This window comes from Pseudochaenichthys georgianus, chromosome 14 (assembly GCF_902827115.2).
Source record: "Pseudochaenichthys georgianus chromosome 14, fPseGeo1.2, whole genome shotgun sequence".
Taxonomy (NCBI): Eukaryota; Metazoa; Chordata; class Actinopteri; order Perciformes; family Channichthyidae; genus Pseudochaenichthys; species Pseudochaenichthys georgianus.
In genome coordinates this window covers 15,178,128-15,194,728 of record NC_047516.1, presented here as the reverse complement: position 1 = coordinate 15,194,728, position 16,601 = coordinate 15,178,128, and positions in this window count along the sequence as shown.

Sequence of the window (16,601 nt, the reverse complement as noted above, 5' to 3'; positions counted from 1 at the left end):
CAGTGCTTCTTTCAAATGTAACTGTTACACTGTTTAACTGTTAACTCCAACAAAGTAACCATAAACTGACCTCTGACAGAGTGTACGGTGTTCACTGACCTACTGTTACATCACTCTGCAAAATAACTTAGAAGGCTAGAAACTGGTTCTCAAAAGGATAGAAGAACAACACACACACACACACACGCACGCACACACACACACACACACACACACACACACACACACACACACACACACACACACACACACACACACACACACACACACACACACACACACACACACACACACACACACACACACACCACACACACACACACACACACACACACACACACACACACACACACACACACACACACACACACACACACACACACACACACACACACACACACACACACACACACACACACACACACACACACACACACACACACACCCTGGCTTGTCTGACTCTCTGTTCCATTCATCACCTCTCCTCTCTGGTCCCACGCTGCTCAGCTGAAGTAAATAAATAAACAGAGAGAGTGAGGATGTGAGTGGAAGAGGAATATGATGGGAGGCTTTTGGGGGAGGTGTTTGGTCAATCCTTCACCAGTTCATGTATCAGACTGCCCTTCCTATTTATCTCACTCTGCAGGGCACTGAGAAATGTGTTTCTTCTTCTCTCTGGCTCTGCTTCTCTGTCGATGCTCACATCTCCATCCTTCTCTCTGTCTCCCTCTGCTTCTCCCTCCTGAGGATGGATGAAGGCGAGCGTGCAGCCAGCACCTCTCAGCATCGATCACTGCAGCATTGGCACGGCTGACCGGTGGGCAGATCTGTGAGTGATTCACGGCGAGGCTTCACTCTGGATTCACCCAGGAGGACAGATCTCAGACCAGCGAGGACGAGGCAGGTAGCTGGCTCGATATCTCAGAAAGTTTTGGCTTATCTTCATAAGAAACTGGACCTGACTTCTACACATATTGTACTGCATCACACAATACATGCATTTAGTCAACTTGGTTTGGTCTTGAGTTATCTTCTCTGTGACAGCAGTAGTCAGGACTGTGGCCACCTTGCCTTATTTAAAGCTGCCATTATGTGTTAAATGTTATTATGAGAGCCTTAACATTCAGAACAGTTGACGAAAATAGTGGAAATGTGTGTTATTTGTCATTCCTTTTATGTACAGCAAATCAACAGTTGTTCTTCCATGTGAAAGTAATAATAAAGTTCAACTTTTAGTACCACATAGTACACTTTGTCTTACTATCCCAGCAACGTATCATTATACAACTGGTTGTGTAATATCTTCCCAAGTTCTTCCTAATCTTCCTCCCTTCAGAGACTTCATTCCTCTTCATACTTCATAGCTCACAATAACCTGGACTACGTCTGAATTTATTTTGAGGAATATACAGTATATATATATATGAATTACAGACCATTACTTTTAATAGCTATGAACAGTTCATAAGAACAGCCTGAACCCTCTGCTTTTGCTCAGCAAGGCAAATTGTTCATGGAAGCACAAAGAGGCAGTTTGATTCTAAAACAGGCTATAACCTCTTAGACAGCCATTTGTTTAGTCAGACTTAAACCACTGAAGCCTCATGTGCTTCAGCTCAACTTCACAATGCATTGTTGCACAGAACAGGGACTGTGGATTGTGTCCCCCATCACTAACATTTAGATGGCTTTACAAAGTGATTTCATATCCTTCAGCAACATTCCTGTACAGTATGTTAGTATTCTTTTAAGACAGACTTGGAAAAGCGTCTATTTGTTTAATTCAAACACATGCCGGGTATTCAATTAAGGTTGTTGGAAGTCATCGAAGGTCAATTGTTGTAATGGCCATTCTTTCAAAAGGTTTTATTATGATCTCAGCTCTGTGTGTGATGTGATGTCGTATTCTCATCAAGAAGTTACAAAATATGTTTATATTGTATGTTTTCTTGTCACAATGTATCACTTCTTCTTTAGATAAGCACTTAAACCGAGTAGCATGTATTACATGGCTCATTTCAGCCTGTTTACAGGTAAACAACACAGAGGGAGGTCTGCAGCACAAACACGCTAGATTTACGTTCAGAGAGCGTGCAGCCCGCTATCCATTATGTGTGGCTAATTAAGCAATCTGTGTGTGCAATGGTGTATTCGTGTGTGTCCCACTCTGTATATGTCTGTATAGATAAAGCACAACTACTTGCATGTTTAATGCACTGCATGCAGTTTAGGTTATTACTGTAGGTAGTTTTATTTAAATGTTACAGAGCAATCTGAAATAAACTGTGAAACATATCTAATCTATTCCCCCTTCTTTTATGTCTATCTTTTATTTCCATATCTCTTTCTCTCCCTGTGTCACACACACACCCCCCCCCCCCACACACACACACACACACACACACACACACACACACACACACACACACACACACACACACACACACACACACACACACACACACACACACACACACACACACACACACACACACACACACACACACACACACACACACACACACACACACACACACACACACACACACACACACACACACACACACACACACGCACTCACACACACACACACACACACACACACACACACACACACACACACACACACACACACACACACACACACACACACACACACACACACACACACACACACACACAGTCATGAAGTAGGTAATGTATACCAGCTCTCTCTCAGATACAACACAATTACGACAGATTACATAGCAATGGCTTCCACATGGTTCACAGAAAGTTGGATTACCACCCTCGCAGTATGACTGTGTGTTAGTGTGTGTTAGTGTATGTGTGTGTGTGCGTGTGTGTGCGTGTGTGTGTGTGGTAGGTGCTTTCCTTTGGACCACCACCAACACAGCACACTCTCCAACTGAAATTGAACTGGACAAGGGGTGGAGGGAAGTACAGGGTAAAAGGGTGAGGGGGTGAAGGAGGAGTAGAGGAAAGGGAATTAGAGGAGAAGTGGTTGTTAGAGAAGAACTCAAGGCTTGTTGGGGGTCTTTGTGTGTGTATGTGTGTGTGTGTGTGTTTGAATGTATATAATGTAATGTAAATCTTCCAGGATGAGATTAAAATGCGAGGGAAGTTTTGTTGCTGGACGCTGCTGAAATGAGTTTATGCTGCAGTCATGCAAACTGAATGATGTTTGTGTTGTGTATCAAGTGCTGCTTTTTGTTGAAGAATTAACACGCCAACAATCCAGTTGGGAAGAATTGATAACTGGAGCTTTCACTTCACTTCAGGTGCCAGACAATCACAGGAACGCTGGAACGCAGGCGAGGCCGACGCAACACCTTGGAAGTCTGCTCCTTGAGTTCAACGTGGGTGATCCCGTGCTCTGACACAGTGCACGTGTACAGGCCCAAAGTATTTTCTTGTGTGCTTCTAGGTCATTATGTACATCGCCTGGAAAGACAATGGGGCGAAGCCTGCAAGCTAGTTCAGGCAGTCAACTCGAGCACTTATGCTGCATTCATACATAACGCCCCTTGCCACTCTTCAACCAACCAAACACAGTCTCCTTACTGTAATATGCCGCACTATTTAACATGCTAGATATCTCTCTATGCATTGCTTGCTGCTGCTTTGCTGCAGCTACCTCTACGTCCCTGCTGCTTGCTGCCCCACCACCACCCCAGCTTCCACCCCAGCTTCCACCCCAGCTTCCACCCAAGCTTCCACCCCAGCTTCCACCCCAGCTTCCACCTGTAGGCTCGGGGGTTAGTTATTTAATCATCACTCATCGTGCTATGTATATCTGTGGAGTGATGAGGCCCGAGCCTAGACGAAACTCAACTATATGCTGGTTCTAATAAACATGTTAAAGAAACACGTGAGTTGTCTGACTGAAATGTAAATCATGGCAGGTGGCCATGTGATGGACCGATGTCTGAAGCACTTTGAGTACCATCAGTACATGCGATTTTAGTCTTTTTCTATCTGCTGGCAGCCAAACTATCACACTTAACTTACAAGACCACAACATATATACAGCCTGTGCACCGCTAATATTTACAGATTTGTTTATTTTATTTTCAAATGAACTTTGTTGACTAAAAACACTTTGTTATTCTACCCTTATACCAATGATGCCAGTGACTTAAAGCTATATATGAAGAGTTATATTCTGAACATACAACATGAAAAATGCAGAATTTTCCTTTATAATTTTAGTGTTTTATATTTTTATTTGTTTTGAATATCCAACACCAAAAAAGAGAAACTCAAAGCAGATAAAAGATAAAAGAACAGGCAGCTATCCCAGCAAACATTGGTATTGGAAAGTTATTTTTTTGCAACAACTATAAAATAAGTACTGTATTTCTACAAAAGCTTTTTAAAGATATGGCTTTTTAGAGATATGGCTTTGTTCTAAAGCCATATCATGTTTCCTGTTACATTTTCCCAGCATCATTTCCCATTCAACCATTTCCATAATTTGTTCCCACACATTGTCAAGTAGACACAGGTTAGTTAAACTTTATTTTCTTTTTATATGAGTACACTTTCAGTGCACATTAGCAAGCAGGTGTTCGGTATTTTTGTAGTGTACCATCTATAAAAGATCATTTTATCCCCGTAAACAAGTCAACCGTAGTTGGTGGGTGAATTCAAGGCATGTCAAATCATTTAGCAAAAATAAAACAGAATTTCCTATTTTGAGAAAGTACTGCACATTTTAATATTCATTCACTTAAGCAAACTAGTAGGGTTGAGGTGTAGGTGGGTGAGAATTTAGATGAAGTGAGAGGAGAGTTAATGTCTGGACAGGTGAATGATGGATTAACCCTTCAACCAACAGCAGGAGAGCAGCCTCGATCAATCTATCAACAACGACAACAAACCACCAATCACACCGCAGGGAGGAGAAAACCCTGCCTTCTAGCTGGATCTTCATGCACAAACACACTTGCCGACATGTGCAAATCCACTGATAGGAAAGTGTGTGGACCCAAGGAATGAATTAAACTCCAGACTTTTTCCTAAGATGAACTCACATTGCCTTCACTTTTCCCTTTTTGTTTCTCCGCATCAAACAAACAGACATTTTGCAGCTCCTTTTCCGTGTTGTCTCTGCTATATTCCCAGGCTGTCCCACTGCAATGCCAATGTTTTCAATAGAGTAACATATCAGACCTAACCCAAGCCAGAACCCAACACGCAGGCTGCAACCGCAGGAGTTAAACAATGTCAGACTCCGGGGACACCTACTAGTCCAGGAGGCATATGACCCCACTTTCTCTGCCAGATTTTATTTTATTTAGTCTCTCTCGGTGTCTCCTCTCTCGCAGTCTGTCTCTCTTTTCCCCCTGTTCCTCTCTGGTGGTGATATGTGGTAGACCTCAAACTATTGTGTTGCAAATGTGAAAGTTTTCCTAAATAGACCCTGGTCTACTCTATTCATGGTAGACGGACAGGCCCGGCGCATGTTTTTTTATATGAAAGCAGGTTTTTCTTATGTGCACATTTCAAACATTTCTTATTCTGGGAGCAGTGTTTATCTTGTTGCTCTATTTTTGTTAACTAGCGGCTGGAGCTACTTCAAATAACTTGAACTGTAGTCTCATTGTTTGCCATCAGAAATGATAAAGGATAACTCCAGGTTATGTTTATTGTTTTTGTAGTTTTTGCCATCAATCACTACAGTAATGATAACATTGTACTCTCTCAGTTTATTGCTGACCTCTGGGAAAGCAGCAGAAGAAATCTAAAAGGAGTTGGAAATAAACACAAGCAGACAGCTGCTCAGACAGGTTTCAAACAAAGCTGCAATATTGATTAAAACAGCATTAAGTAAAACATATGTATTATCAGCCGAATGCATCTAAATTACAAAAGTAAGAATACCAACAAATGCACCAAAAATTGCATTAAAACCTAAACAGCATTTTAATAATGGTTACTGTGATAGATCGTCTATAACCATTTATATACTGTACAGTTAAGGAAGGGAGGGTTAATTTACTGTAAACAAAACATCACATTTTAAAAGCTCATTAGAGTTCTTTAAGATTTAAAAGTCCCTTAACTACAAAGCAAATGTAGTTAAGTAAAAGTTGCAACATTTCCCTGTAAAATTGCTAACTGATAGTAACAAAAATGAAGAGCAGAACTATTAAACAAGGCAGATTTTGTAATAATCCACAATTGCTCTTTGAAGATCCAAAAATCCACGGTTTTCTTAAATTTCTGATCGGATTGGCAAACATTTCAGAATTTGTATTGACCGCCATTCAAATGACAGCGTTGTTTTCCCCCAAAAGTGGGCGGAGCCATACTTTTTACCCGGAAATGACACATTTGTTACTCTCATGTATGGGACAGTAAAGCAAATATATCGTTTAAAACTGGAGAGATAAAAAAATATGCATAAATAAATAAATGTTAGGTAAAATAAGATATAAATGAACAACAAAAATAAAATATGTTACATTTATTTGTTATTGGCTATGGTAGGTTATTGTTTATGTTCAAATACTTATTTGGTTATTAAAATGTAAACCGATCTTTTTCATATATGTGTTTAGAGTTGTACCCCCTAGATCTAGTCTCTAGTAATTCTGCTCAAAGTGCACCAGGTTGAAGCATTTTACTTTTAAATGTTGTTAAAAATCTTTCCGGGGGGGGCATATCCCCGGACCCCCCTAGAGGATGTGACGTCCACCCCCCAATTGAAACATGTTCATACAATAATGAATACATTTGAAACCTTCTACAACCAACATGTCAATACGTTTCAGTTTTTGTAGAGTATTGGTCTTTTGTAGAGATTTTTCATTTATTCTTTATATATTCTATTGTGTATTGCTTGGAGGGGTGGGGGGGCACCAAAATATCTAGGACCGGCACTGCATTCCGCGGTGACTCCTCACAGTCAGAGCAGGAGTTGGAGGTCAACGAAAGACTCACTCTGGCTTCTCAGGTTTCTGTTGTCATATTTCTGGGAATTTGATGCAATGTTTGGAAACCGAGCTCCAGTCAGGCGGGGTGCATCTCAGTTCCAGTGTGATTGTGTGTGTGTGTGTGTGTGTGTGTGTGTGTGTGTGTGTTTGTGTGTGTGTGTATCTTCTGTCTACACTAACTCTGTTCAGCTAAAGATGGTTGTGTCATTACAGCATCCTGGGCGCACACAAACACACACACACACACACACACACACACACACACACACACACACACACACACACACACACACACACACACACACACACACACACACACACACACACACACACACACACACACACACACACACACACACACACACACACACACACACACACACACACACACACACACACACACACACACACACACACACACACACACACACACACACACACACACTTGCTTTATCCCCTGTATTGTCCTGGTCTCTGTCAGTCATGCACTGTGTTCTCATTCCTCACTCTTCTGATGTCATCTGGGAGTGGATTGATGGGCGGAGGGGGCTTATGAGCGAAACACACACACCCTCACACTCACACACAGATCTGGTGTGGTGTTAGTGAATTATGGGTTTTTAATGCCTAACACTGTATCTGATCCATAGAGGAAAGTCAGGCCAACTAGCCGTTAATCAAACCATTTGCCTGTGTGTGTGTGTGTGTGTGTGTTTGTGTGCTTCACTACTGATGCTTGTGTGTACACATCTCACAGCAGGCGTCAGATGCACAAGCATGCAACTCGTGCAAAGCAAACACTCATAAACATTAACAGCATGTGAGAAACTGAGAAGAAAGAAAAGAGAAGTTAGGAAAGACAGAGAGAAAGGCAGAGAATAGGGGGAGAGGGGTTAAAAGAAAAGGTGAAGATAAATAGAGAGAAAGTGATGCAGAGAAAGGATAATGGCTTCCAGATGAGAATGTCAGAGCTTTTTCCTGCTTGCTTCTTGGTGTAATCATATCAGCAGTCGGGCCGTTTCCACCCTTCATAAATGTGAAGTATGCAGAGAGTTTCAGGATCCAACTTCCTTTACATAAACACTCCTTAGAAAAACAACCCAGTTGGACCTGAGTGTGTGTGTGTGTATGTGTGTGTGTCCACTCGTGTATGTGAGAGAGAGTGTGCATACAGTATATGGCATACATATTTGTGTACGTGGCATGTGTCGGAGCTACAGTAAATGTGTGCAGATTAGGATGTGATGATTGAAATGAGTAAAAGCGCTCTTGTCAGCCATTAAGTGTGTGTTGGGAGTTCAGTTGCTCCTGTGTCGCCAAAATGAGAAGTTACTGTGAAGGAAAGGTTTAAATATTCCTGAAGGCGATGATTCAGATGTTCACAATTCATTTTTCCCTTTTTTGCCTCATATTTATGCACAAATATGAACAAATTACGGTACATCTGCCTCTCAATTTAATTCTGATCCAGAAAAAAACTCATCTTGCTTTTCCGTGTTGAATCAAAAACACAACCAGTCTCCTGACAACCGTGTTGAAAAAAAGTTGCCTCTACAATATAATGGCACTGTCTGGTAGGATTTCTATATTTACTTTCTTGGATAAAATTATTGTTAGCGTAATAACTTTTTAGAGTTGTACAGTCCTTTTCTCAGAGCATAATGAAACGCTGTGCAGTGTTTTGGAGTCTGATAACCCTTTGAGTCATTACGGTTTCATCGTCTCACTGACACCCTTTTAAACACAGAGCTGTTTTCTGTCTTGATGCTTTGATCTCCAATCATTTTCTGCCACCGTATCGAACAGTCTTTATTTCTCAGACAGATCTGGACTAGTCTGTCAACATTTGGAAGAGAGAGATGCCACACAGTTATATGAAGAGGTCTAATCAGACAACATCATAGGAAAACTGTTGGTAGGTCTTCTACATATCAAAAATGGTCTGCTCCCCTTAACTACTAGACAATCTTGCTAAGAGCAAAAAGCTTGAAGTTCGGGTTTATCCGAGCTTAGCATAAAGACTGAAAGCCAAGGAAAGGCTAGCCTGGCTTTGTCCAAGGATAACAAATAAAGCTCACTGGTTAATATGTTTTATCGTTTGATTAATCCGCCACATTTTAATATCACGTAGTACCCAAAAGTTTGAGCTATTTCTTGAGTTTTATTTAAGGTCCCTTTTCTAGTTTTGTGATCACTAGATATTGGCTCAATCTGGAGCTGAAATCTCTTCAGCAGTTCATGTTTGTTCTTAGGAGTTTCCATACAAATCTCTGTTGGACATATCAATACAAGATAGGACACAGTAAAGTAATACAACAACTATTACATAAAGGTTCCCATCTCTCATCAACAATGCAGATTTTATTCAAACAACGTAAGTAAAGCAAGGCTGAGAAAAATAATTAAAATTCATTTTTCAAATTCAATTCAAGGCGATGCATTACAATGAGGCTGCTGGATTGCAGCTATGCATCGGAGGGTTAAAGTCCATGGCAGCTGCTGCACTATTGATAACGGTTCGATCCCTGGTGGTGTGTTTGTGTTTACTACAGAGATCAAACCTCGCACAGTGCTCGGTGTTACACACTCGAGCCACGGATCTCTAAAAGCCTCCCAGGAGTCGCTGGGGGGGTCAGAGGAGCTGCGGACCTCCTGCCTGAGCACTCAGCGGGCAGTGCAGAGCTTCAGAGGGCTGCACCAGGGATATGTGGAGAAACTGTAACAACACTGGGGATATGTGTGTGTGTATGTGTGTGTGTGTGTGTGTGTGTGTGTGTGTGTGTGTGTGTATGTGCTGTAAGCTCTCATTGCTGAAATATTCTCAAATTAGCTAAAACCAGGGGTTCAGTTACACCCACCCACACACACACACACACACACACACACACACACACACACACACACACACGGTTGACTGGGCAGCAGCATTATTCAATTGGCTCAGGTTCAACAGCAACACTCGGGAGATAGACAGGATTACAGGGGAAAACGTATTTCTGTCCGTTCCTCTACTTTTTGTTGTTCAATGAAATAAAACAGTGGGGATTCAATCCATTCAGTACACTCAGGTCAAAATGCTACATCTGCTTCTCCATCACTTGACATTGGGCTTGAAGTTTACAATAAAATGATATGAAGACCCAGTAACTAATGTGGTTTCCTGCAGAAGGAAGAGTTTCTTTTTTTCCAGAATAAAACAACAACACTTTTAGCTAAGTTGAAGAGCAGGTCAGGGTCGGTTACTTTCAAACTGACCAAACAGGCGTAGTGATAAATGAAAAGAATTGCACTTCTCACCAAGATTTTCACCAAACAACAACATTTGCTACTCTTTTCACATGTTTGACTTCGAATCAGATTTTCTAGCCTATTTTATTCTGACCAAACAACGGCTCCCAGTTCTGCCTCAAAAGTTAACCTGGAGTGGTTCCTTTCTGGTGTGAACACCATTTGAACCAATCACAGGCGGCCATTAGTTTCATTGCTTCAATTGTTTTTATTTCTTTTCAACCATTCCAGCCTGATGAACCGGTAACTTACAGGTATTTGAGAGTTTCTTACCACTGAATTTCATATGTATGCATATGTAACCGTGCCCTAATGCTTAGGTCTTCTGTCTTCATTTAATGCAGACTATCAAAGACACAAACTTTCCAAGAACAAGAATGTTTTTAATATAATATAACATCCGCAAACTTGTGCCAGGCTTTCTGTGTACACTATGTTTATGTACTGTCTGTTTGTGTGGATATTAAGATGTATATGACGGTGAAAACAGGTGGAAACCAGAAAGGTACTCTGTCTTTGCAAGGAATCTGGGTGTGATCCTAGATAACAACCTGTCCTTCACTGCAAACATCGCTGCTACAACCCGCTGCTGCAGATACACACTTTACAACATCAGGAGGATACGTCCCCAGCTGACCCAGAACGCGACGCAGCTTCTGGTCCAGGCTCTCGTCATCTCACGCCTAGACTACTGCAACTCCCTCCTGGCTGGTCTACCTGCATGTGCCATCCGACCTCTGCAGCTCATCCAGAATGCAGCGGCTCGTCTGGTCTTCAACATTCCTAAATTCTCCCACACCACGCCGCTCCTCCGCTCCTCCGCTGGCTTCCGGTAACTGCTAGAATCCACTTCAAGACACTGGTACTTGCGTACCATGCTGCGAATGGATCTGGCCCTTCCTACATCCAGGACATGGTTAAACCGTACACCCCAGCACGTGCACTCCGCTCTGCATCAGCCAAACGACTCGCTGCACCCTCGCTGTGAAGGGGACCCAAGTTCCCATCAGCAGAAACACGTGGGTTTGCTATCCTGGCTCCAAAATGGCGGAATGAGCTCCAAATTGACATCAGGACAGCAGAAAGCTTACACACCTTCCGGCGCAGACTGAAAACTCATCTCTTTCGACTCCACTTCGAGCGATAGAACTATTAACAAAGCACTTATATACTAATAAAGGACTGGTTTACCTAAAGCCAGTTGAGTGGCACTTGAAATGTTTTTGCTCTATGAAACCTGATGTACTTATATGATTCTGTTTTCTTCAAGTTTGTATTTTGTTAGTCGAACGCACTTATTGTAAGTCGCTTTGGATAAAAGCGTCAGCTAAATGCAATGTAATGTAATGTAATGTAATGTCTTTCCTCCCAGACATGTATCTCCTGTGCTCGCTCTCACAGGACTGAGTGCTTCAGAGCGACCTGCTGTCAGCTGGTTGGCAGAAGCTCAGGCCCGCTCAGAACAGATTCAGTATTTCTGCAAGGTGAACAGAAACTCACGCCCGTGACATTTGGCTTTTACATCTGGCCTTTAACACGACGGCTGGACAGGAGCGCTGCCAAAACATTGTGTGTGGTCTGGTCTGGTGTGTGTGTGTGTGTGTGTGTGTGTGTGTGTGTGTGTGTGTTTGTGTGTGTGTGTGTGTGTGTGTGTGTGTGTGTGTGTGTGTGTGTGTGTGTGTGTGTGAGATCCTTGTGATGATAGGATAGGCATTACTCCTGTTGGGACGTCACAATATCATGTCCACATTTTATAATCCCACATACACACATGTGCACGCAGCCCTTACACAATGACAGTGACATCATCAACATCACCAACACACCCAGGTGTTGTGTTTTCTTTTTCTGATGGCGATATCAGGATGATATCATCATTAATCATCCCTGCCGATCACCACACATTTCTGGGCACCATTTCATTCAACAGTTTCTTGGCAGCGGGTGATGATGTCATTATAGAGTAAATGATGATGTCACAGTTCCAGATTAAAAGTGAATAAGAAAGCAGGAATCTGACAATTGAATTTGTCACAGATCATAAACTGGCACCGGAGGGGATGGTGGAGATTAATTGAAAATAAACCCAATAGAGTCCCAGACGAGAGAAGAATCTTTGTCCCGAGTGATGCAGGTGAATAAACGATGTGTTGCTCTTCAAGAAGAGCAACACAACAAAAAGACAAATAGACAAAAAACGTTTACCTCTTACAAATCAAACATGGAATAGCAGCCGGATTCTGTCGATATTACAAAATCATCTAATATGGCGAGAATCCGATATTACATGATATTGTAACATCGGATTCTCATGCAAAACAAAACATTTCTGAATGATTTTTTCATGATATTACTAAATCATGAAAACATTTTGGGGTCACTAATTAACAGTGTCCTGTAAAGTAACAGTACAGAAAAAAGATTTGCAAGAAAATAACCTGATATTTATTATTATTATTCCATGTTAGAATAGGGATTTCTATAATCTGAATTGTCCTCATGTCCAACATACTGACACTGATGCCCTATTGCAAAAACCCCATAGCAAACATTTAAACATTACATTTGTTTGTTGAAAAGCTTAATGGACATTGGTAAGAATGAGTGTTTGTACTGGCTTAGCCTGCTTTTAGGAACTCAAATCTCCTACCAGAAGGTAAGAGCTGGAGCTCTGTGGGGGGATGTGGGTGGGATCGGATGTCATTTGTTGTGCCTCTCCAATAATTGATTGCTTTTAAATGTTTTGGGGTGTTGGATGATTATATAACCCCCATCATTTTCATGGCAGTCTGTACCAGGCAAGCGATCTTTGATTTGATGTTTTCTGTTATTCTCAGATCAAGATTATAGTACATTTGACCACTGCACAAAAATACTTTGTTCCATAGCGTGTCACTTGCAGCTATTAAGAACCACAGTGTGGACGTTATGTGACAGACAGCTGCTGCCAGGAATCAGAAGTAGGGTGGCTGTATTGTCACATTTTGTCCGAGTCCCTGAGGGAGAGACACAATCACCTGTGAGGGAGGATAAAAAGGGGGAGGTGAGAATGTGTTAACATGAGAGGAGGAGGGTGAGGGAGGAAGAGTGGGAAAACTGACAATATAAAATGGGCAGATGTGAATGTATTCATGGGAAATGGATTATTAGAAGCAGGAGAGAAAGATAATTGTTTGGAGTATTCGTTCCAAGTCCCAGCTCAATTTGAAACCCTCCACTTAAGTGAGTGGGTATGAGTGTGTGTGAGTGTGTTAAAGTGTGTGTGCCAGTGTGTGTTACAAGTGCTTTTGGAGTGGCAGCAGTGAGGGAGTGTCATCCCCTGTACTTAGCTTCAGCACTTCATAAATGCACACACACACACACACACACACACACACACACACACACACACACACACACACACACACACACACACACACACACACACACACACACACACACACACACACACACACACACACACACACACACACACACACACACACACACACACACACACACACACACACACACACACACACACACACACACACACACACACACACACACACACACACACACACACACACACACACACACGCACACGCACACACGAAATCATACAGCAACATCACCTTTCTATCTTGAGAAGACTCCATTACCACTAACCCTTGTATCTATCATCTTATCACCCTCTTCCTCTCTGACACCTGCTCCTCTTCCTCCATCTTCATCCCTGAATGATCCTTTTTATTCATTTTTTTTCACTCATTGTTTTTCTTCTGCTCTTGTGCACTTCTGCTAGCATCCCTCGTTGCTCCACACTTTTTCTTTCACAGTCTTCATGCTTCCTTTATTAAACGGTAAACCTCAACCGCCTGAGAATAACAACATCAATAATACCAGTCGGTCAACACAACCCAAGTTTTAGTTAAAGTCACAAAGTCCTATAACCCTGAACTTCCAGGAGAAACGACTCAAACTAAACATTCATTTTAGTGTCAAGCTGTCGCATGTAGGCAACACTTTTATGGAAAACAGGAGCTGGGTGTTACAAATGTTACAGCCATACAATTATAAAAAGTGAAACAGAAATTAAATAAAAGTAACATTTTTATTTTCGCATGAAACAAGGCCTCATTCACCAAGTGTGCAGAAGAAGACACACAGTTACAGTAAACAGGCATCACCAGCAAAACGTACAACACCATTGTCATTTCAATTCTAGTGTTTTCAGACAATCAAATGGAGCACTCCAGATCATATTAGTACAAATCTTTGATCAATCTCCTTCTTAAGTGGACTTTTAATGAAACTCACGTCGTCTGTAGACCTATTAACGAAGATACAATATGAAATGGAGTATTGAATAAATGAAAGGTCATTGTTGATGTTTAAACTGATCTGTGAGCAGAGCCAAACCTCAAACGAAGGGTTGCTGTCAGCATGTAAGGCTACGAACATAAAGGTTTTGAATCCAGCTGAAGGATGATTGAGAAGGAGGGCGGGGCTAAGGGTGTGTGTGTGTGTGCGTGTGTGGGGGTGTGTGTGCGTGTGTGTGGTTTCTCCTGATGGGGTTAAGAGCGCCGTGAGTGTGATGTGGTGATTGAGGGAGGATGAGAGGGATAAAAGAAAAGCCGAGAGGAAAAAAAATTGAGAGAAGAGATCCATTAGCTAATGGATGTCTTCAGTTCTGTCTCGTCAGACTTATCACACACACACACACACACACACACACACACACACACACACACACACACACACACACACACACACACACACACACACACACACACACACACACACACACACACACACACACAACACACACACACACACACACAGACACACACACACACACACACACACACACACACACACACACACACACACACACACACACACACACACACACACACACACACACCACACACACACACACACACACACACACACACACACACACACACACACACACACACACACACCATGTATACATCACTTCAGGGGACATTACATTGACTTACATGCATTTCCTGGAGACGTATCCTAACCTTAACCATAACCAACATATGCCTAACCCTAACCCTAACCAAGTCTTCACCCTAAAATGAATGATTCCCCTCATGGGGACCTCCAATTTGTCCCCATAAGGGAGTTGAGTCCCCACACGTGACTGTGTAAACAGATGTAGGTCCCCACAAGTATAGTAATGCTAGGCCACACACACACACACACACACACACACACACACACACACACACACACACACACACACACACACACACACACACACACACACACACACACACACACACACACACACACACACACACACACACACACACACACACACACACACACACACACACACACACACATACACACACACACACACACACACACACACACACACACACACACACACACACACACACACACACACACACACACACACACACACACACACACACACACACACACACACATACACAGGCAACAAGCAATCAAACTATGTTTTAGTGAATGTGTGCAGCTTTCAACAAATTGACTGCATTCTTGATCTTATCGACATGAGGCCATAAATAATACCGAATTCAACTCATATTAGCTCTATAAAATGAGAACGCAGATGTGTGTCCACACTCTAAATACTTGTGTATCAATGTGTGTATGTGTGTGTGTGTGTGTGCCATGAGACATAAACTAATTGGTGTCAATAAGACATCTGTGGCTCCTCTTTGATTAAGCCTGCAGGCTAGGAATAGGAGAAAAACACCTCACAAACACAATAACACCCCCCCCACACACACACACACACACACACACACACACACACACACACACACACACACACACACACACACACACACACACACACACACACACACACACACACACACACACACACACACACACACACACACACACACACACACACACACACACGCACACACACACACACACACACACACACACACACACACACACACACACACACACACACACACACCCTGTGGTTGGGCTGATAGCTAACTCCAGGCAAGGCCCATCTGTCTCATTACAGAAACTGGTCCCACTAGAGAATTTGTATTGTTTATGAACACACACACACACACACACACACACACACACACACACACACACACACACACACACACACACACACACACACACACACACACACACACACACACACACACACACACACACACACACACACACACACACACACACACACACACACACACACACACACACACACACACACACACACACACACACACACACACACACACAGCATATGAACACATTGTTGGCAGTGCAGTTAGCCTTGCTCAGCATCAGAGCTGCTGGAAACTGAAGCAGCTTGATGTGACAGTAGAATGGATA